The sequence below is a fragment of the Platichthys flesus genome, chromosome 18 (assembly GCF_949316205.1).
Source record: "Platichthys flesus chromosome 18, fPlaFle2.1, whole genome shotgun sequence".
Classification (NCBI taxonomy): Eukaryota; Metazoa; Chordata; class Actinopteri; order Pleuronectiformes; family Pleuronectidae; genus Platichthys; species Platichthys flesus.
The window spans coordinates 6,789,473-6,813,092 of NC_084962.1; the positions used below are offsets into that span (position 1 = coordinate 6,789,473).

Genomic DNA, 23,620 nt, shown 5'->3' on the forward strand with positions numbered 1-23,620 from the left:
ATAAACTACCCTTTTTTGGCGCAAAAACCACAGAATCGATTTCCATGAAAGTTTGTGGAGGGGTGGGGCATGACTCAAAAAGGAAGACATTCAATTTTGGAGTGGATCTGGTTTAATCTGTGGATCCTGGGATCTTCTTTCACTTTCTTTAACGAGAAAAAAGGTGTTAGCCTCGGCAGATGGATGTGCTCGCCAGAACGCACCTCTGGTTTTCATGATGAATGATTAAGTTGACTTTTAATAAAACCATTCATCCGTTCATAGTTATATTACAGTAAAACAGATAAGAAAGCCTATATAGTCATGCTCAAATAGCATGTTCTGCCTGTCAGCCCAGCAGTCTGATATCAAATATCATACAATAATGGAATAGAGAGTAAATCCTCATATTGTAATGGCTGGAGAGATTCTGTTTTACATATACTGACAATATGATTAACTAGCTCGGAAATATTAATATCTGTATTATTAATACGGAAACATAATTTAGTAAATTAGACTCCATAGCTTAACTCACACTTTTTGTTGTGCTACCTGAATAATTATTAAGACGAAGGCATATGCATTGGACTTCTTCCAAGATGAATTAACTGTTCTCTAGGTTTGTTCTTCTAGTTTCCTCTGTTCGTTTTAGATGGTGATGCTTCAACATTCATGAACACGCATGGAGGCCCCACACTTCTGCCTGTTTGAAGTGAGTGGCTTTAAAGGAGGACTGGCAGAGGACAAAGAGTGTTTCTGGGTATTTGGAGCATCCCCACCCAGCACATGAGACACATGACATATTCCCATGTGACTGTCGGCAACAATATAGACAGCAATACAGTAAACAGCGTTAGAAGCCTTCTTTCAAGTCAGCTTCAATTTTCCTCACCAAACTCTGCATGCATGCATTTGTGTGTGTGTGTGTGTGCGTGTGTGTGTGTGTGTGAGTGTTTTGGGGGTTTCATTTGGAGAGCTGTTGTTTTATCTGCTACTCAGCAGTTCATATGTGCCGCTGCTGTTAATCCTTTGTACTTTAAGTCAGAGATAATGAGCTGCTTCATTTCTAAACCTAACCACATTTTGAAACTCACCATAGGTAAAACAAAACATTACACATCTTAAGCCCCACTCTCGGCCGCTGGAGGCTAACATGTGCATCACATACCAAAGCTCATGCATTGAAGCTTACAAACACCTGTTTGAACCTTCCTATTTAGTAGTGAGAACTAAATGAGACAAGGAGAAAGACCATTAGCAGCTCCTTGGGAATATAGTAGGGATTGCCACATCCTAGTTATCTGATATGAAGCCTGAATTGCAAAGTTGACTAAATTTAAACAAGCTATAAACAATATTTCGGTAATAGCAATCCATCAAAGGACAACAGAAATAGATTTGACGATGTGAAAGGTTCTTAGCCGTGGCACAGAGCTGCGTTCATGACTAGAAACTAGATTAACAGCATTGTTGTGGTATGTTACTGGCAACCAGTCAAGTATATCAATCACATATGATCACGTTCCCACTCTATAGCTGGGTCTCCAAAAGAAAGGTGTCCAGATACAGAAACATTAAGGAGACAAATAAAAAAAAATTCATTTTGTGGCATAACGTGTACCATAGGACTTAATTGTTTTATTGTCGTACATTTGTAATTACTTATTATTAATTTTCTTTCTTTCATTTGTCTGTAACCATGAGAGGATGTCGGAGAGGTTTATTTTTGGGTTGGGTGGGGATTTGTATTTTGACTTAAAAACAAATAGTCAAAATCTATGTTATTGTTCAACTCTTGTGCACTAACATGTCAAGACAAATTTGAGAGCGATCAGTGATGCGATGCAAACTTGCACACACGTGCAAGCACTGGTTCTTCCTCTCCTCCTACACACACAAACACAGTAGACTCATACCCCGCCTATGGCTAAAGTCCAGTAATCCGTCCGTTGCACTGCACTGTAGGCTAACACACTTAATAATGAATGAATCATAAAATCAAAACTGACAAGCAGCAATTGAAACGTGGCCATTTGTTTGAAAGATTAAAAATGCAGTAACACCCATATCATTTATGAATGAAGCCTGAAACCTCAATCGGACGACAACAACTCAGGTCTATCGCGGCTAAAGTGAGCGAAACCATGCCAACGAAAACAAACGTGCAAAAGAATACACCCACATTGAGGACTGAAACATTTATACTAGAGATTCACATATCCAGTTGTCAACTCTACCAGCATCCAACTGTGCAGGTTTTCAAATACAATGAAAGGGAGATGAAGATATTTCCCAAATGCTGGTTGGATGTATTAAAAATGACTACTGCACTCATTTATTTTTGTTTTCATATGAAACGTGAATAACGATAAGACCCACATCACGGCATGTTCCCTTGGGTTCGGCGCTGGGAACAATACAATCCCCGAAGACCTCTTTTCTACAGAATAGCCAATTATTCAGCACATTGAGATTTCTGTCTCACCTTTCTGTTTGTCACAAATAAAGATCTGTGTAAGGGATTAGGCTTTTTATTGCAAATGAGCTCAATGCGGCAACATTCATTAGATACTGAAGTCACAGCATCGGAGCGGCGATTCACATTCAGTTTACTACGCCACCTGTAGTCTTGAAACAGGAATGAGGGCAATGATAAAATACTCACTGAAATAAATGGTGCCTGAAGTATGTGTCTTTTTAAACTGCAGACACAAAGCAGGAACATGAACAGAGCTATGATTCCGGCCTTATCAGAGGTCTGTGTAAATCCATCTAAAGTCTAAGTATGACTAAATTGGAGCAACCTGGGGTTTAAAAAACCCAGAACAAGAGCCAAAAACAGAGTTATTAAGAAAATATGTCCGCCTTGTAGTCGAAGCAATCATTCAACCGGATAACCTGGATTCAACTCGTGCTGGCAAGCGCTATCACTGCTTAAGTGTCCCTGAGTAATTAAGACTGTGAATATATACCAGCTCTGGGATAGCTCCCCTCACTGGATGGGAGAAAGTGAAAAGTAAATTTCTCCACAGGGACCAATGAAGTTACCGCACACAAAAATAATCCTTCCTTTGACATTAGCTTTCCCAATGGCTGCTTTTTGGGGCCCAACTTGCACTAGAACGGAGGAACCGCATTGGATACATTAGTTCAGCTAAGGGACTTGCTTCTAGATATGATATGTAAAACCACCCTGGCAGAAAAAAGCTATAAAATACCCTCAGAGTGAAGCCATCTCCATTTTTATGCATCAAAGCTATTGAACAGAGGTACCCTTGTTAAAATAAAGGCCCCCAAAAGATAGGCGCACCTCAAAAGATTTTACTTTGGAGTCACTGCTACAAGTCAATCTCTCACCCAGGACTCCACTGTAAATTCCTTTTTCTCGTCTTGTAGTATAATATTTAATGGAACAGTATATTGCAGTTTTTATCATGTACTGGGTTTCTCTTCTTGACAAAAAAAAAAAGTATTCTTAGAGTGAAATCCCACTGCTGGCTCTGTATCTATTTTACTGGAAACCATAGATCTTAGATTGAAAATTGTTGACCACCAACAGTCCCCAGACCACCTGACAGAGCACAAGAGGATCTGCAGAGAAAAATAGATGCAATCTCCATTATCCTGTGAAGGTGGTGTTTCAATTGTTCTCATTCATTTGCATTAGAAACATCCTAAAGGAGAAAGATCTGAATACTTTATGAATGCACCATACATCCCCTTTAAATAGCATTTACTTACATTGTTTTAATAGCTCGTTATATTATTCAGAATCACTAAAGTCTCATCTTAGTTAGACATTTTAAGAATTACACCACTTAAATTTATTTGCGTGAGGACTATGGGAAAATGGATACCACTCTCATGTGAACTGCTGGCTCAAATTACTGAATATATTTCATTTACTTTACTCTGGTACATACTACATCCAGGAAATTGCCATGTACACCCTCAGTCCAACACAGAAAGTGTTTTTTCCTACAATTTCAAAATGTTCAATTGACTTTGTCCATCTATTGAATTTAAATTACAAAATATTTGACCTTCACAGGGGATAAATTGCTTCCGTCATTGCCAAGTCCCACTTGCAAAGGTACACACAAATACAAACAGGGACACACAACAAAACCCCCTCGCCCACATGTTCTCGTCTGTCTCCTCCTCCCACGACATTAACCTTCTGCAGACATTGCACGGATGGGTACACACATCCATTTTGTCTCCCGCAGGGGCAACTGTCCTCAAGGTGATTCAGGATCAGAGGATCAGCGCGTAGAAACACACGGGCCCACGTATACGCCCGCACTCCGCTGATTGCCTCCGTCTAAGGAGAAGGAGCGATGCACTCTGACACCAACGGGTCAAACACATTCAGAAAGTTCAGACAACTTTACCCTAATAGTTCTGCATTTAAAAAAAAATCCAGTAGAGTGCACAAACACTGTCAGGCTCTGGTTATAAATTCTTACTGTACAGAGGATGTGTTAGCTGATGAAATGCAGAAGGAGGAGCGTGGCTTGTGGAGTTGGCATTACTTTACAGCAGAACGGGAGTTTGATTGCTCTATTTCACGATGCTCGATGATGCCTTTTCCCATTTCTCAACATTTAATCCGCGTCTTAATGCACTCTACCAAAGTGGTTCCAATGAATACACACACTGGTTTGCCAGTACGATGACAAACTGGTGCAACACCCTAGATTGCTAAGAAACGGTGATAGAAAGCATTTCAACCTTGAAAACCGACACTAAAAATACCCATATACAGCATTTTACAGTTTCTGTGAAAGGCTTGTTTGTATTCTGGGTACAGTAAGAGTCAGGCAGAGAGCCAATCTGCCCCCTGCCACTTCCATGGCTTCGTCAAAACAGTTCTGGCCAAGCGATTTACAGGCAATATATGAAATATGGATCATACCTCGTTGAGGGAGAAAGTACCCGGGGATTTTTGCTGTGTGTGTGAAACATGTGATGGCTGAGTGGGTGAGAGATGGAGATGATTGCTTATGGGATGGTGTAGGAATGAGAAACCATCACAACAGTAATGCGTCCATGTTGCCTGTGCTTATTTGCACGCTTACATGCTCGAGTATGGCAGCGCACATACTGATGCAGGCACACGTTCTCTTCCATGTGCACGGACGAGAACACAGCTTTGATATTTTTTTCCGGTCGACAAAAGCACAGCAGCCAAATAACGAAAAACTCCTCATAGCCAAAACCAAAGAAGGTTGGTTATCCCTGTCTTCAAAGAACGACCAGGTTAACTGCCAAAAATCAAGGTCTGTTGTGGAAACTTAAACTACATGGGTATGGTTCAGGTGAAAACCTGTTGACTCAGCTTTTCATCTCCGTCTTTTAACAAGGCAACCCTGTCTCCTCGAAATTAGTAAACTGCTTTCCCTATTATGCTGTGGTGGCATCACAGGGTCCTCAGGGACCCTGAGACGTGCAGGCAAGATTGTGGCTGATCCTTCCCACCCGGGTCACAAACTCTTTGAGGTTCTTCCCTCGGTTAGGAGGCTGCAGTCCATCAGGACCAAAACCTCCCGCCACAAGACCAGCCTCTTCCCGGCTACAGTTGGCCTCATCAACAAGGCCCGGGACCCCCACATGACTCAGACTTTTATACCGCCCCCACACCTCAAGGATGTGTTAAATTAACACATTATATCATATTATATTATATTGCATTACATTGCATATTGCAATCTGACTCTGTTCACTGTGTTGCATTTTGCATTTCACTTTTCACTTTTTACTTCACTTTTTAAATCTTTTCTTTTATATATTTTTATTCAGAAATGTTTATGTCAAAATAAATGTTACTTTGTATAAATATTGGAAAAAAGTGAGTAAATAAGAAGTAAACAGTGAGTAAATATATACTGGTTTTATATTTTGTATTGCTTTTCCTATCTATGTTGTTTTTATTGCGTTTTTATGTTTCTATGTTCATTGTATGCACCAACAACCAGAGCAAATTCCTTGTAGGTGTAAACCTACTTGGCAATAAAATACTTCTGATTCTGATTTGTAATTATGCTCAGATGCAATTTTCAGAAATAAGTTAATTGTCCAGTTATTTATAACAGCAGAGCCACCAGTAGGTTTTTGGCAGCGTTAAAAAGATGGCTGTGTGACTAGAGACAAACATTCAGATCCATAGACCAACCACAAGATGTTGATTGTCCGGAGGGCGTCAGGATAAATTGTATTAAGTTGCATTCGCGAGAGGAAGAAACACCAATAACAAAGTCTTCTAAATAGACTTATCCCTTTCCAGATGCAGCGCAGCAGTTAATCTTCCCCCATAGCAGGAGTTGAAAACTCTGCGAGGCTCAGAGCAGCAATAACAAAATACGAAATTATTAATAAACCAAAACCAAATATACTGGAATATAAAGGCTTTTAGAGTTGGTCCATGTCTCAATCCACTAATGTGAAAGAGGCAGGGTCAAGGGGGGCAGAGGATTTTGTATCCCTTTTGTAGAGCAGACATGTCATCCATTCTTTTATACGGTCTATATACTGAGATAAGCTAAACGGCTACTCGCTACAATGTCTATTGTACATTTTAAAGGTATTATACCCAGTAAAGTATATGACTGGCAGCTGAAGGATATTGCTGCATTACAACTACTACTGAAACTGTGCTGCAGCAAATATTGATCAACTTTTTTGGGTCGGAGGCCTCTCACTGAACCTTCTGCGGTGGCCTCGGTTTTTTGGCACACAACTGTTATTGGATGAAACGCAGCGTAACAGTTGAGTTTGTGACAGAAACGTCCTTAAGAGCGAGCGAGGACAATGAAACTTATGGCAGCAGAGCACTTGACGAGGGAGGAATTCGACGCCTCCTCTAAAAGCCACCGAGATGTTGTCCAAGACTCCGCGCACTCAACTCCACTTGTGAGCGAACAACAACAGAGACGAGTCTAGTTTGAAAACGGCATCATTGTGCGTTCGATTGTGTTGCAGAGTGACTATTCAACAGCAACCCCAACGCCTCCGCTATTGTTCAAAACCTCAATTTGGCTTGTTTTGACAAAAGCAACGTGGAGGAGCTTCAGAGCCCTTGAATCGCTCGCACCTGCCACTCAGCCCACGTGTGTCACCCGCAGGCCAGCTGGAGGTTGACTGGCAGCTAATTTGTAGAACAATAGACAATCACCTGCTACCCTCCACGCCTACATACTGTATACCCTACATAAACACACTTGCCTGCACCTAGGTGCTCGCGTAGCTCGGCCCTGCCCCCTCTCTCTTTCAGCGCTTCCCTGCCTCACTTCGATGCTCAGCTGCCGCGGTGCTCCGCGTTCTGTCAGCGTATAGATACACGTGGCGGCATAGGCGCTTTTGCATCAAAACACACTTAATCGGGCCTGTATAACAGATGCTAGGGTACAGCAGGTATGCAAAAGCTCTCCGCCAGGTGTGCCTGCACAACACTGCTGTCACTGCAAAATTGTCAACCCATGAGGTGGGGAGATGTTTTGGGTCACATCCCAGGGGCGGCGAACAGGATGACATAATGCACGGAGGAGTATACTGCACCCTTTTTCTGTGGCTGGAATAAACCGGTGTTTGGTATCATAGCACTGTCACAGGTTTCGACCGTCTGACGATCGCCTGCTCTAAAACACAGCAGACCCATAATAACATTGAATTATAATGGATTCCAATAATGATATCATGCTTCGCCAGCCGGGTGTAAATTAAACGGAAGACATTTTTAATTACCCCAGGGTGGCTGAATATTGGCCATCCCGCCCTGCTGAGACTCTGTGCTGATACTGCGGTGGGGTGATAAAATTCAACCACCGGCCCCTTTGACCACAATCCAAGCTGGCTTCTAGCGTCTCCTTCGCTTAGGCTACCTGTGCTTGTCTAATTAGTATTGGCTAAAGACAGCACAAAGCATGGTGGGAAACACTGACATTTCACACTGGGTGCTCTCTCATGAATATGGAGCACAGTAATTATGGCTGCAAAGCAGTCTCTCCTTTCCCCCCACGTGTGAATGCACTGATTTTAGGTCACTTTGAGGGGAGGTGAATGAAATGACGCCAGGCAGCAGGGACACTGGGAGTGTCTTATAATGGCTTGCCAGTTATTAATGGATGAACAATCAGCTAAATGTACAATGCAACACGGAAAATAAGCATTATCATCTATGTCTATGCTGGATTTCCACCACTTCCAGTTCCATATTCCCAGGTGCTAAGCAGGAACAAAACAAATCTGGTCACCTAAAAAACCCTCATCCTAAAAGATTATAAATTCAATACAATAAAACAACATTTCCTTCATAGTGTAATACTATCAGCTGCTGAAAATTGTTGAAATTTATCATAGGGTGGTTCATTTGAAATATAAACATAAGGCCATTGTTATCTTAACCTTTAACCTTTAACGCAAGTGGCTCGGCATGCGATATGAGCAGGTAAAAAGATGTGTTCACTCACCTTTGTTCAAAGCCATTTAAACACAATATGACACACACACAAACACACACACACACACACACCTCAGGCAGATTCATCTGCGGTAGTTAAACGGTTCTAATGAAGTTTAAGCCCCTTGTTTGTCCCTCATAGGAGTTAACGTCTGCACCAAGTTCACATGATAAAGAGGCTCTAATCATCAGGGTAGCGTCTTCCCATATGTAGTTATTCATAAAACATATGTTTTCTGTTGATTTTGATCCTCATCAGAGAGCTCGTAATCCTTTATAAATGCAGATTCTACGTAATTATTTGTCAAGTTTGTTCAAACACCTAGTCAAAGAAAAACAAGACGTATAAAGGATTATGGAGCAAACACCCCATAAGAAGCAGGTGCGATGATGGTCTTTGTTTTAATCCCACAGATCCAAATCTCAATAAACACATGCAAAATAGGTAAAACCACTTCAAGTGGAATCTTCCCAACATTCTCCATAAATATCCACAGTTCACATCGCACAGCCATTATGTGTGTCGTGTTATACTGGAGCTTTATACCTCACATATATTTATAAGTGATATTTTAAATGCATGAATGTATACATCCCGTTGTACATTTTAAATATCTTGGCTGAACAGCTCTTCGGCTTTAAAATTATTCTGATACTTTTGTGGAAGAAGTATTCAAACATTTTAATGTACAAATAAAATGAACTCAAGTGAAAGTAAAAGTTAAAGAAAATGCATGTTGTTACTTATACTTAGATTTTTAAAAGTAATGATGCTTGATGATTATAGTCTCTCCCCTAAAGCAACAGTTAACTACAGACTCTATAATATATCTACTTGAATATGGCCGTGCATGGTGTGGATCTAACGGCCAAGTATCGGCTTTGGCCTCTTCTGAATCCAACAGTGCTGCTGCCGTAAGTGAGTTTTACTCTAAGTTAATGTACTCTGTTACATCCCCCCACAAATAGAATATAGTGGATCAGCCAAGCTTTAAAATTTAAGAAGTTACACTTATTGCAAACCCCAGAGACGACCACCAAATACATTAACATAAGTATATTTCGGGATTGGAGCCGAGCAGCGGAAAGTATTTGCTCAAACGAGAATCCGGCAATGCTAGATGTGTGACTGAGAGCAGCTAGAAGTAAGAAAAAAAAAGCTCTTTACCAACCAAGAAATCTAGTCCAACTGACTCATGACCCCAGCTATGCAAGATACATGGAGGAAAGCAGTGAAAAGAGCACGCAGCGTCAATATTTCAGCTGCACCTAATGGAAGAACTGAGCACGGCTAAAATAACTCGGGACTGTGTGTCTTTTTTCGCCGGCTCCAGCTAGGCTAAGTGCAATCCCTGATGGGCCTCGGCGAAGGCAATCAAGCCTGAGCAGGAACATCTGCCTGAACGTCTCTGAACATTGTGCATGCTGACGACAGCTTTAGGCTTTTAAACAAAACACCGCCTTCCATACACTGGCATGTTACCGCGTCTCACGCCTAGTTTGTGCCGCGGCCTGCTGTTCTCTCTTGCCTTTCAGAGGGAAAAAGAAGAAACAGCCGCCTGCCCGCCTGCCTTCATGTCAGTGCAGATACATTTTGGGGGGTGAAACCTGTGAGAGGAACAAGCAAAGTCTCTCAGCTGTATCCGAGAAATGAAAAGTTCAAAAGGTTCCTTTTAAACGGGGACTTTCACTTCCTTTTTATTTTCAGCAACGTGACTAAATTGTGACGACTAAGTATAGCAAATTAGCACAGCTTGTACTTATCAGGAGGCAGAGCATCTACTGAAACGTAACAAAAAGATGTAGTTAGTCGAAGACAAAACGACATGAATTATTTATAACGAAACTAAGTCAACGAAAGAACACATTAAAAAGATGTCCCGCATGCAAAGTAGTCTCGCACCATGAAGTCCTTTCATTAACCTAAATTCTAAATTTGGCCGTGTAAAAGATGAAAAGTGTTTCGGGGTTTGTGTGCATGGAGGTTCACAGAATGTTTAGCTTGGAAACTGGTATCACTTGATCTCATCTCATCTCCCACTACCTTCATGCTCCTTTAGATCGCTAACTGGATTCCACCGGATGTTCAGACGCTACATTCACTATCTTCCTAATCTCCAATAATCCCTGATGGAATTGCAGCCTCGCACCAAAATAAGAGGGTTTATTTGGATTTCACACAAATTGTGTTTCCTCTGTATTATTTGCATTTTCTCCACCCACTGATTCCATCTCCCTGACAAACAACTGCAGAAACGTCACTGATGTGTGACCAACTGTGAATCTTTACTTTCTTTCATTCCAGACAAACCTGCCTAACACCTGGAACTCTTAACAAGTGTCCCTTGAATCCGGTATTTTATTCTTATCTGTTGATCTCAGTGGTTCAAAAGCAGAGAGACTGAAGCAGAGATGATGATTACAGGGAAAACGAGAGGGAAATGGACAAAAGTAGCACAACCTGAAGGATCGAATAGAAGAAATCACAGATGCCTCCACTAATCAGGAGATTTCCAGTCAAGGTAGCATCTATTTTACCCAGCACCCCAGCCCCCCATTCACTTCTGTGTAAGGGAGCAATGAGACGAGCGCCGGTTTCCTACTTAATTATCTCTCTAATGGAGGAAGAGAATGGCATTTAATTACTCAGCCCCAGATTTAGACTCGTGGCATGCGAGAGGTAAATGGATTTAATGTTGCGAGGATAAATGGTGCTACGGCGATGATATGCACATGTTTGCACATGTGCAGCAGGCGTAACAAACTACCACGCAGCACTTGATGTGCTGTTAAAGCCTCCTTTCTAAATCTGCGCCGTACTATAACAGCCGCAAGGACTGATCACATGGCAATCAAAGCCTGAGCACATACTGTAAAGGATGATGCCTATGTGTATTATCTTCTTGAAAGTCTGCTAAAAAAAAATCTGTATAACCATGTAGAGGAGACGCAGCCGCAGAGAGTTCAGAACATTGAGAACACTGTCAGGAACAGCTGCCAGTCAAATAGTGCAACGTAGAGTGAGGGTGAGGGCGAGGGGAGAAAATACCACAAATGCTTTACATAAATATTACTCCACTGAGTCATGCCTCTCATTAACATGATTACAGCTCCAGTGGATATATATTAAGATCAGAAAATACATGTCAAAGCTTCATGATTTCAAACACAACATCTATCCAGTGATTCCCTTCATTCCGACCATTCCGTGGGAAAAATGAGCCTCTGTCTTCAAGTTATATATAAAAAAAAAAAAAGGAGTCACATCAGCAACATCTCTCAAAATAGTCATCTTCTCTTATTTTTTTAGATATTTCTTGTTGCAACTTATCTCTGCTGCCAGAGGAATGGCACGGTTGGCTGTGCTATCTTGTGTTATCTACATAAATCCACACTACTGGGCAGAACTGGAGGAGCCACTTTACGCGCCTATAATGGTGCGCTGCCGGGCTCCGCAACATGTGGCTCACAGTGCTGTGCGAAATTGGAATAAATTAATGCAGAAGACCAACAGACTGAGCGACAGCTGAATGCTAAGTCAGAAATCCCCGCCCCCCCCAGTAAATGGAAACAAGTAAATATCTGCTAACCAAAATACAGCAAACTGCCAAGAGATTTTGTAGCTATTGACAAATTCATCCAAAAATAAAGCTGCCAATGTATTTATATCATCATCACCATCTATGAAGACAACAAAATGTAGCTGAAAGGCAGAACACCTATGAAAATTGTATTTCAAAATGTTGGAGGCATAAGTGTATCTAGGATTTTTTTTAATCAGGGGCCATATACGGGCCAACAGCCATACAGAATACCTGATTCGGTGAGGTTCCCATTGAGTTAATTCTTTGTTTACTTTTAGATCTATTTTTTTAAGCAAAGCCTAACATCATCAAATATAGTTTAAATGTTCTTCAAAAAAGCTTAGTAAAAGTTGAGATATTTATTGTTAGTACTGTTACTATGTGACTAAAAAAACTAAACTAAAGTACTAAGAGGACAGGGGCTCAACAAGGGCCAATTAGATTTCGGCTAGGCCCTAGTTGGACGAGATAATTTCTCCTTATATTTTTTTAATATTTTTGCATTTAGAATACTATTGTCTACTTAAAATGTATTGTGTCCTCATACAAACTGTTTATATACGCACATACATGTCTATGCTAGTTAAATTATCTTATTTACTTTTTGATTTGAGTCATGATTCGACATAGCCTCTACAATAACAAAGTTACTTCATCAAACCATTTTTATGATTGACAGCTTGATCATATCCACATTGATTTACTAAAAGTCTACACATTTCAGATTTGTCTTTATTTCAGATATCATCTTTAAATAGTGACATCTTCGGTATTGACGTATCCACTTCAAGTGCATTTGGTCCTGTTTAAAGGGAATGGTGGTAGACTCTCTGTCTTCCGACTGCATAAATCCACAGTAATCTGTCTTCAAAGTGGGGCTGAAAAACTATGGGGAACACAGCTCTGTCAAAAAGAGTTAGCACCCTCTAAATGAGAGGCAAAGCTTGTTGTGCTTTAGCCCTGATGTCTCCTGGGTTAGAATGAGCTGTTTATAATCCAGCTGCATGCAGAACATGAATGTGCAGGCACACACATACAGCATATGACTGTTGTGGCAGCAAGTGAAGACATGCACAAAGGCACATCCTCAATAGCAAGCGGTTAGTGCACATCAGCAGAAAGAGAGACCAAGCGCTCCTAAATAGCCCACACTGTACCTCCAAGCAGCTGTAGCATCAGGCTACTGAAGTGTAATCAAAAGCCTCGGTCTGCCCCAAGGTCAATTCATCAGAGAAGTTATCACGCCTGAATTATACATGACAGCTTCTGTAAACCATAAATGTTGAATATGCAGTTTGCACACAAGAAATGACATTCAGAAACGGTGGAAAATAAGAGAGGGGGAGAGAGGGAGAGAGGGAGAGAGAGAGAGAGAGAGATGGAGAGAGATTACAAAGAAAAGTGGCTGAGCAGCCCGTCGCATACAATAAAGTGTCAGTGGGGTGAAACAGGGTGTACGCCAAGGGAGATGGATTTGAGACAAATATAAATAAAAGCACGGTTCACGCTCCAACGCACCGCGGGCATCCACATCCCGAGATGGGACAAATTCAGAGCAAACATGCATTATGTACAGTATCAACTGACAATCAGATCAAAGGACGGCAGTGGCGTGTTTCTCTCCTCCCTGCTAACAGCCCCACAACATACAGGGAGCCCGGCTTTCTTTTTTTCTCACTCGCTTTTTTCTCATTTCGTGGGACCCGGCAGAGAAAATAAGGTGATTGGAGGTGATCTCATTCACATCTGCTCCTCACGATGGAGCCTTCAGCTGTTAAGTTCCAATGTCAGACTCTTGCTGTGAACCCAAGCGAGCAAATCAATAGCGTATCGAGTGAGGTCAGCCTCCTTGAACTCCCGCTCTCTGCTTCACTCGCTCGCCGTGTCTCTCTCTCGCTGCGCATCTCTGCCCCTCCGCCCGCTCACGAGCACTTTTAATCTCGCTGGGGAAAGACGAAGAAATGCGAGGTGATAGACTGGTCCAGCAAAGAGCAGCCCAGGAGTGTGTTGGAGCCGGTAAACACACACTACCTACTGTACGGTGATACATTAAACATGCTTTCTATGAATAATAGACTATGTTATTAACAGTGGGCAGGGCTTTGATTATTGATCAGTGGATTATCATCCTAAAATGTAAGGTCAGTTTACTCAAGTTCCAAAACAACACATTTCCTCACCTACCCTCGACATAGTTTTAGCTCTATGTGTCCTGATTTTAAGATATTCAAGAATTGCAAGTAGATTAACTGATTAGTGAAAGAGCTCAAAATTAATTGACTATTCTGATAATCTATCAATTACTAAATACCCGAAACGTAATTGTCCTAGCGTCTCAAATCAGAGGATTTTAGGTTCCTTTCCTTCCGCTTGACATGGCTAAACATTCAATACGTTATTTAACTTTATCTCTATTGTTTCATCAACGTTAGACATTCAAAGATGTCACCTTGGATTTAGCCAAACTGTAATGTCCCTTATTACATTAATATTAATTAAGCAAATGATAAGTATATCAATCATAGGAAATAAGGAAATAATAGTCAGAGTAATGAGCTCATTAATTATGAATGTTAGTTGGTTGCATGCTCACACACTTCTCTGGGAGCAGTTTTTATTAGAACTAACTTGTGCAGCAGAAATACTCCTCATTATGATGTGAAATGCGCTCACAACGAGTGACCTAAAGCCAGGAATTTAAGGACCCACAGCTGAGCCAGTAATATGAGTGCACGGAGGGTGCATCAAATGCTCATTGAAGTGGGGGTGGGGCTGTGAAGCTGTGCGGCGCTAAGCGATGGCCAAGTGGACACCGGGCGTCAGCGTGCGAGCCTCAAATTAAAGATTTCCCGTCCATGAAATGACAAAAAGGCCAACGGAGCCAATAAGGCAGCTCCTGTTGAGTGGAGGCAGGCATACCTCACTCTCTGTTGCATTCTCTAACTCCTGTTACTGTATACGAGAGTAAATGCACGAGTACTCAGGTCTACCGTTAACGCACACACCTCTACATCTGTGTACATCCTTGTGCGGTGGACAGGAGGAGTTATGGCACACGGCGCGGGGGGGGGAGGGGAACGCTGACAGTGATGACATTATCGAGGCCCCTCTTTTGTTAGGAAACCACAGCGTCTTGCCTCGTAAATAAAGGCGAGGCTCCATTAAGACCAATGACTGTATCCATCCTCCTCGGTCTCTCATTATGAGGCCATCTGCATCCATCGACAGCCGCATCCCTCCCGGCAAGGCCACTCAGGGTCCATCAGGAACAGGAGAGGCCGGCAACGCTTCACTGCCGGAGCCCACCGATGGCCTGTCTCGCTTTGATGAGGTCATAAAGATAGCGATCGCACGTGCGTCGAGATTCACCGGCTGGCGGAGGAGGAGAAGCACCTCTGGGATTGTTTAGTATTTTGTACTGGATAAGCAGCTGAGGAGCACACACACACACACGCATACACACACACACACACACACACACACTCACACACCTCAATTTCTGTTTACCTGCTCTAGCCAGCTTTTCTCTGTCTCTCTGGTCACAAAGTAAACCAGTGTCTCCTCAGCTGGAAAATGGCCTCTGTTTCGCCCCCATACACACACATACACACACACACACACACACACACACACACACACACAGAGAGAGCATCGCTGAGAATAAAACCAGCCTCTCCAGCCCGGCTCCCCCGCCTGTCGGCTCGCTGCTCGTCTTTCTGTTCGAGCCCGCGCTCAATCATTGATGAGGCCAGGTCCTCTGGTACGAATGAAAGGACTGGGCAAGGGAGTGCAATCACCATTAGACTGCAGGAGAAGCATTAGTGAGAACCACATATTAAAAACTCCCCACTCCTCCGCCTCCATCCTCAGATAGAAACCAATGGTGCAGAGAATACACACACCCGCACACACGCACACACACACGCACACAGCAGGAACACAATGGAGACATCACATGAAACACTGATAGAGGGGAAGTGACACGAAAGGCTTGTGCCGTGTGCTCGTGTTTGAAAGTTCGAGCCGTGAACATGTTTGTTCTGCAATTACAATCAGTGCTGTTGCGTGTCTGTGTGTTTGTGTGTGTGTGTGTGTGTGAGAGCAAACACTCAGACACACAAGTGACATGGTATGGTTGCAGCTGAGCGTGTCACCGCTCCACCCTCCTCAGCGCTGTCTGCTTCTCCTGTCTGCCATTACCATTTATTAATATCATCTTTCCGCACGAGGTGTCCCCTCTTACTTACTCTCAGCCACCCTGTCTGTCTCCCCACCCCCACCCCCCCGACAGCCGCCTGACAGAATTCCGTGCAGTCAGATTGCTGACTCTCTCCCCTGCATGTTCCTTCTCATTCACACTAGGCCCTGGGCACTTAGGGACAATGATGCCAAAGCACTGCCAGAGGCGACCAGAGACCGAGAGAGAACGAGGGCTCATTTTCCCTCCATTTCGGCAAGAGTCTCTCTAACGGCTACAACACTGGAAAGAAAATATCTGTAGGACAAACAACAGAGAGAGAAAAAAAGACATGAATATATTTAGTCAGCCCGCTGATATGTGAGGTTGGCTGCAGAGACCGCCTTCGATGTGAGAACATTCAGAAAGACTAGAGCTAGACATAAACCTGCAAGGACATAAGCGCACATCAGGTTATACTTTAAATGTCTGAACAAGTGCGACGAATTAACACCCAGCCACACTTCCAGCCCTCGCTCGTCTCCGCTGATTTCACGGTGTAACATTTTTCACCTTGCACGCTCAGAGTGACGGAGTAAACAGCCTGCTGGACGTCTTTATTATAGATGTGTGTGTACGTGTGGCGGGGAGCGGATGGGGTGACGGGGAGGGGAGCGTTGCACCGGGAGCTACGCTCAGCACTGTTGGTTGGTGAGGTCTCGGTAGGCCTGCCTGGGGATGACTCTCCGTATTACTGGATCAGAAGCAACTCGCAGCCCCGCCGGGTGAACTCTTCAACTCCGCGCTGAGTGAGCGCGTGAGCAGGGCAGGAAGGCGTAGCCCTCCTGAGCTCGAGCTGCATCCCTGAGATAGCCCCTCCCCTTTTTTGTATGCACATAAACACACAAGGCCGATCTGGTACAGTGAAGTTGCTCTCGGCTGATAAAGTGCTGCCCTGAGAGAAACTCGAACCTCTACAGCTTCACACTCTTGTTTTCTCGCGCGCTCTCTTTCTCCCACTGGTGCTCTCTGCAGCCTATTTGGTCCACTCTTCACCTCGCGGTTATTTGAAGAGCCAAGAGGCGGGCGGCGTGTTGGGAGTTTAGCGAAGCCAAGGTTTAGAAAGCGCAGACGTATAAGTACACGTGTAAATGGACACGCGAGAGGATACATGGTAGAGCATCAGGTCGAAATCTCAACTGAGGCTCGCCTGAGAAAAACAATAATTTGTCATATTTTTGTTTCCAATCAACGATTTAGCAGCTCAAATTGATTCCAGCTCCCCCTCTAGTTAGTCTCTGTTTTTTTCCATTGTTATCATGTGCAGGTTGCATTTAAGCAGGGCTTTGTGGAGGCTCATTATCCTTTGATGGAGCAGACACATCTGGATGCAGGGAAATCACAACGTCATGAGAGCACCCAGATGGATTGAAATGCAATTATATGCGCAGGATTAATTATGAGTTCTTTCTCTGTTGTTATATTACTGCAGTGTAGGAACACAAGTGAAAGGAGAAAAAAAAAACACAAACACAGTCAGAAACACACAATCTCACACACACGCACACACAAAGTTTAAAGGGAAAAACAGATGTCCCTGGCATATTGATAACAGTTATTGCACAACCAACGCTGGCTTGCTTTGAAGACTAAATAACAGGGCTCTGGCAGAAGGCTGTGGAGCTACATGTTTTTGGCGAGTGAGAAGGGACGGCGTTTACCAGTGCCACTGTAGGCAGAGATGTGAGTCCTGCACTGCCCCAGAAATGACAAAACACCTTAGCATCAAAGGACAGTTCTTTTCCCCCAGTAATATGGAAATCATACGCATATACCTTCAGAGAGATTAAGCGATAGCCAGTCACACTGTAGGAGATATATCATGAAGTTGAATTTTTAGACGCCATGTTCGCCAGCCCGATCTCAAGAAAGAAATGAAGTCCTCCAGACTGCCAGGAGGATGAAGACCGATGCTGCGGTGAACGAGGCCCCTGTGGGCACGCTGCCGCTCCGGGGGCAGGATGGAAAGCCATTTTATTCTGGCCTGAAAGCAGCCAGGGGTTTTGATGAGGAAGCAGCGGGTAAATAGCGATGATAATGTAGGTTGGGCTGAGAGGTCCAAATAAATTCCAAACCGGCAAAAACCCATAGACTTTAAATGAAGATGGACGATGAATCTAGACCTCTTCCTATTATACCAAAATAAAGACAACATATACAGGAAACTGTTGCTGACAATATAATAATCAAACAATTAAATATTCACCATCTGAAAATGTTTCATCCGTTGGCTCAGTCTTGCCAATTATATTGTATAACATGACTCAGTCGAAAGTCATGCTAGCCGCTCTGTGAGGCTGAATCGCGGCACAGCAGTGCTTTGAATAAAATGCTAAAATCCACATGCCAATCCCACTGACATGTACAGTGCTAATATGTTGATATTTCTAAGGTATCGCACTTCCTCCCAGTATCCAGAAATGACGACAAAATATTTTGGAATACAAACACTGCAATCTTGCACATTTTTCAGAGTAGTGATCCTGATTTCTCCTGTTTTGCCTATCTTTGGGATCAGGCACGTTGTACGTCTTGATAAACAGTTTGCTTTAAAACGGAGAACACAATTATTTACATGAACACTTTTGCATGGTGTAAATTTCCTTCTTTCAGATACATGTTGTCCGGCAAGTGAAATATGTCATTGTTTGTGTTTTCTTTCTTTCTCGAGGCAGCTTTGTTCAAGCTTACCCATCATCATGACAACTGGGAGAAAGAAAACCCCCCTAAAAAAATATTTTGCTATTATTCAGCAGAAAAACAAGATAAGCGACGTGTGTGCCCCTCCAGGGAGCTGTCATTGACCAGCACCTCCTCTTATAGCGCAACTCACAAGCTCTATCCGGTGTGGATGTCATTAAGTATACAGGCATCAAGTATACTGACATTTGCTTGCTGAGCAGTATATTAGACAGCGGCTCGGCAGCCTTTGAGAGGATGCCAAATTCCATCGTGCTATGACTGTAATGACAGCATGAAGGAGCTCCCTCTTGGAGGGGCAACCCCAACAACAGCAGATAGTGTTTATTTATAGATACATTCACATCATTATCATTTTCTAATAGTGTCCTGTGCATTTTGAAACATGTTTTATGTTTTGAGAAGTACACCGATGTGCAGGATACTATTAGAAAACGATAATATGTACTGTCTTCCAAAGACATCGTCCTAAATCGCCATATCAAGATCCAACCACAGGGCAAATAGGGCAACGAGACACACACAATAGCTCGGCTTAAAAACAGTCGCGGCTCTTCAGCCATTTAAAAAAAAGCCTGAAAAGAAGAGATTCTGCCTCTCAAGCATTTTTTCTTGCGGCAGGAAAATAACTTGTTTATGTTTTTGAGAATTAAAAATGTTTGTTTAGGGTAGGGGAGGGAGGAAGGACAGAAGAGCGGAGTAGAGGAGACTTCGGAAATTGTTAAAAGTTTGGCTGGAGCATGCATTGTAATCACAGCCCTCCTTTCCCCAGCAAAATCAATCCCTGCGATTTTCTGTGCCCGGCAGACTTCTAACAAGAGCAGCCAGCTGGAAAATAGCTCCACCGTCACCCCACAACACCTGGCCGGCCCAGACACTGCTTGGGTGCTTCCTTTGGAAAGCCACATGTGCGCACACACACACACACACACACACACACACACACACACACACACACACACACACACACACACACACACACACACACACACACACACACACACACACACTACACTAACAAGCAGGCAAACACATGTATTTAAGCCAGAGAGGGCAGCGTTGGGGTTTAGTAATCTGAATGGCATTGATGTGGAGGCTGAAAGGCATGATTGTCAGCGACAGCACAAAGCAGACCAGGGCAGGTTGTTGCTGTGGCTGTGATCCCCAGAGAAGTGGAGACAAATAAGACATAGATATCAGCTTGTTGAATCTTTGAAAAAAAAATCCTGTTGCTGTGGCTGTGATCCCCAGAGAAGTGGAGACAAATAAATACATATCAGCATGTTGAATCTTTGAAAAAAAATTCCCGTTGCTGTGTCTTTGAGCAGAATTTCAATGTAATATTGCTGCCCGGCGAGAAGGAGGGTAATGTGATACCTCAAAGAATTTATAATCCGCATTTTGTATGACAAGTCGGTGATGAACAGTCTTCAGGAACAGTGCAGGTCTGGGAGTACAGCAGCGTGAGCTCTGCAAGTCGGGCAGAGTTTTGAGAATTATTTTCCTCCTAGAAAATATATCACTTTTCAGAGGAAAGGAGTAGTTTATCTCCGTATAAATGAAACTCTGATTTTAAACAAAGAACTAAGGACGATGAATTTAACTTTTTCACTTTATTCACATTTTGGTGAGATGTTTTTTTATAAACTACTTGTTAAGGAAAGAGAAAGAGCATTGTTTAATTCGATCAAAAATCTAAAAAAATAGGGTCTTCAGCATATTCCTATTACATTAATACACAGGGGTGTTGCAATAGGAAAGAACAAGAAATCAATTGCCTTGGGCCATAAGATGAAAGGGGGCCCCTGATCATGGCCAATTCTATTTGTCCACTGCAGCGTCCATTGTGAAGGGCCACCTAGGTCCCACTTGCCTGGGGCCCTCAGAGTCCCTTGAAACGCCCCTGTTAATAGATTTAGTTATACGTGAGTTTATGGACATCTTTATAGTTCTGACCTTAGTGATTTGAAAGTTCTTGGATTTAATCATAACACTGGATATGTCTTTACGCACTCGAACATGTTGAGTGTTGCTCTTCCCTCTCAGTATGAGATGGGGACCTGTGTGGTTGATGAAGCACCTTGCTTATACACATGTTTACCGTTTTCTACTTTTGTTTACACTTTTAGTTTGCGAGCTGTCACTTTAGCATTCAAAATATAATTGGGTGATGCTGCCACTGCTAAAATGTTTGCCTAATTATATTTCTAACAGCATTTCAACGTCAAATTCATGCTTTCATGAGTTCCTGAGTATTTTTTTACAGAGAAAGATATAATTATCGGCTCAAGAAACTCTGAGAAATACAAATATCTCAACTCAAGACATGTACCCCTTGATGTAGCACATTCTGCACATGTACATGACCTTATTTCCAGTTATCGGCCCAACTACAAATCCTGTATAATACTGAAAACAACATCATGTCACACTGTAGTACTTTAACATGATTCAGAAATAGTGTGTCCACAACTGCCACTCCTCTGTCATATCTGCAGCAATTCATGTTGCCCTAACCTCATAATGAGAAAACATGTGCGCCCGGCTGACTACACCTTTCTTTGTGCATGTGACCTAAATATGCACAATGTGTTAAATTAACAAAAACAAACAGCGCTACCCGGCCGCCACACTGGCTGGCTCTTGTCCACTCAAATCGAATTGTTGTTGCCAATGAGGGCAGACCTGCCATCCACGCAACGTGTGAGACGGCCGGCATGGCTCTTTGTAATGGAAACAAATGCCGCTGATCAACGCCACGATCCACTTTAAAGCCAGTCTGAGAGGCCGCCTTAGTCAAACAGCATATTAAATGACTGGTTACGGCACCGACTGATGTGTGCAAACAAGTCTTTTCAACATCACAATGAGTGCTTGTGTTTGATTTTACAGCTGTTTGGCTGGTGATGTCTTTTCTTTTTTTATCCACTGAGACCATCCTGTTTGATGAGGATAATGGTGATTATTCTCGTGTTTTTACACCACATTTGTGGAAGGTTAGATGCTCTCGGCGGTTTCAGTTTCAGGCACAATCACAACACAGCGGCTGATCCCTCAACTCTTTATCCCTGAGCAATGTGCACGGGCGGTATCCATTTGCCCGTCCGACTGCAGCCAAAGGATGGGATGGGAATATCTGGCTCCCAATGGAATGCATCACCAGTCCCATCAAAGCCCACAATGCAGAACGCTAACCATAACGCGAGCACCTGCCTCCCAGGATGGAGCCATGTGAGGAGGGGAGCCGGGCAGAGGCAGAAACAGGGGGGGAGCAGCAGGGAAGGAGAAACAAACAATTATAAATCATGAATCAAGTGCTCGTCATCCCCGAGTGCAGCCCGAGGTGATTTTAGCTGCAAATTGTAAAAAACGAGATAGATAACAAATGGAAGAATTTACCAAGAAGCTGTGGAATCCTGCCTCTTTCAGGCGCATCAAAGAACACATTTCTCTTGCACAGCAGGGGGGTGAAATCACAAGGCAGACTCGACTCCCTCGTTGCCTTTCATGCCTTCTCCCGTTACATTACAGATTTAATGAAATCAAATTACGGTGGGGATTCCAAGAGAAGACTGTGAGTGACACGTCATTTAGAGGCAAAATAACAGAAGCCAGAGATTGAGTGATATGTGTATCACTAATGGCAGTTATTCCATGGGAAAGCTCAGAATACCATATCACAAGATTAGGATGATGGACCAAAAACTACTTGACTAGTTTTTTGACTAGTTTTTTCAGAAATCAAGTCAAATAGTTTCACTAGGAAGAATAATCAATATTATCTGACTGAAGAATTTAATCGATTTGATAAGAGGGTAGTGCATCAAAGTTAACAATATAGTTTGGCATGCGGCAAATTATTATTATTCTCCCATCTGTATGGTAAAGCCAGTAAATGTAAACTAACTTAGCCTAGCACAAAGACTAGAAACTGGGGAAAGATTTCAACTAGTTTTGCTCAAATGTAAAAAAATAAATCTGCCTCTTCAACCTTGTTTTAGAGAAAACACATACGGTGAAATTGCCAGTGTGACTAATGAACAAATATGTATTGTATTTATAATATTTTGAATTTATAGAAAAGTTGTATCTTATAGGGGTTTCATGAGAGACACACATAACAGAAACAAGATTCTGCTGAGTTCATTCACGAAGCTGCCACACAAACACACACAAAGGCAGACACCCCCACACACACAGTAAGTACATCTGGTGCTAGCCATCTGCAGCTAATGTCTGTATAATCTGTATATTTGCTGTTTGCGCTGGACAGTTTTCTTCCACACCAGTTGCTAGGCGATAACAGAGGCTCCAGTAGCTGGTTCCTGCCAAGAAATAGTCCCAAAATAGAAAATGGTCCCACTCATACCCCCCTGCTCACAAAAGACAAATGAATATGTAGTTTTTGGACTTTTTGTATGGATAAAAGAAACTCTATACATTGTGTCAACTGTTGAGCTTGAGAGGTGGTTGAGTTCATAACCTTTTGTCCAATCCAGGCTTGCTGTTTTCCCAGCTTCAGGTCTAAGTTGAATTGCAGACTAAACTGTACATTGAATAAAACAAATAATGCATCATGCAGCTTCACCACTAGATGGCACTAGCTTCTACCCACTTAATCTTTAAGACAAGTTAAATTACCATAACAGGTACAGACGG

At 42.7% G+C, this 23,620-nt stretch overlaps 1 protein-coding gene across 3 annotated transcripts in view; it reads right to left on the bottom strand.

Moving 5' to 3' along the window:
- The window catches only part of LOC133973714 (neurexin-3b), a 271,954-nt gene that overhangs the window by 107,705 nt on the left and 140,629 nt on the right, over positions 1 to 23,620 (bottom strand). The window lies entirely within an intron of this gene.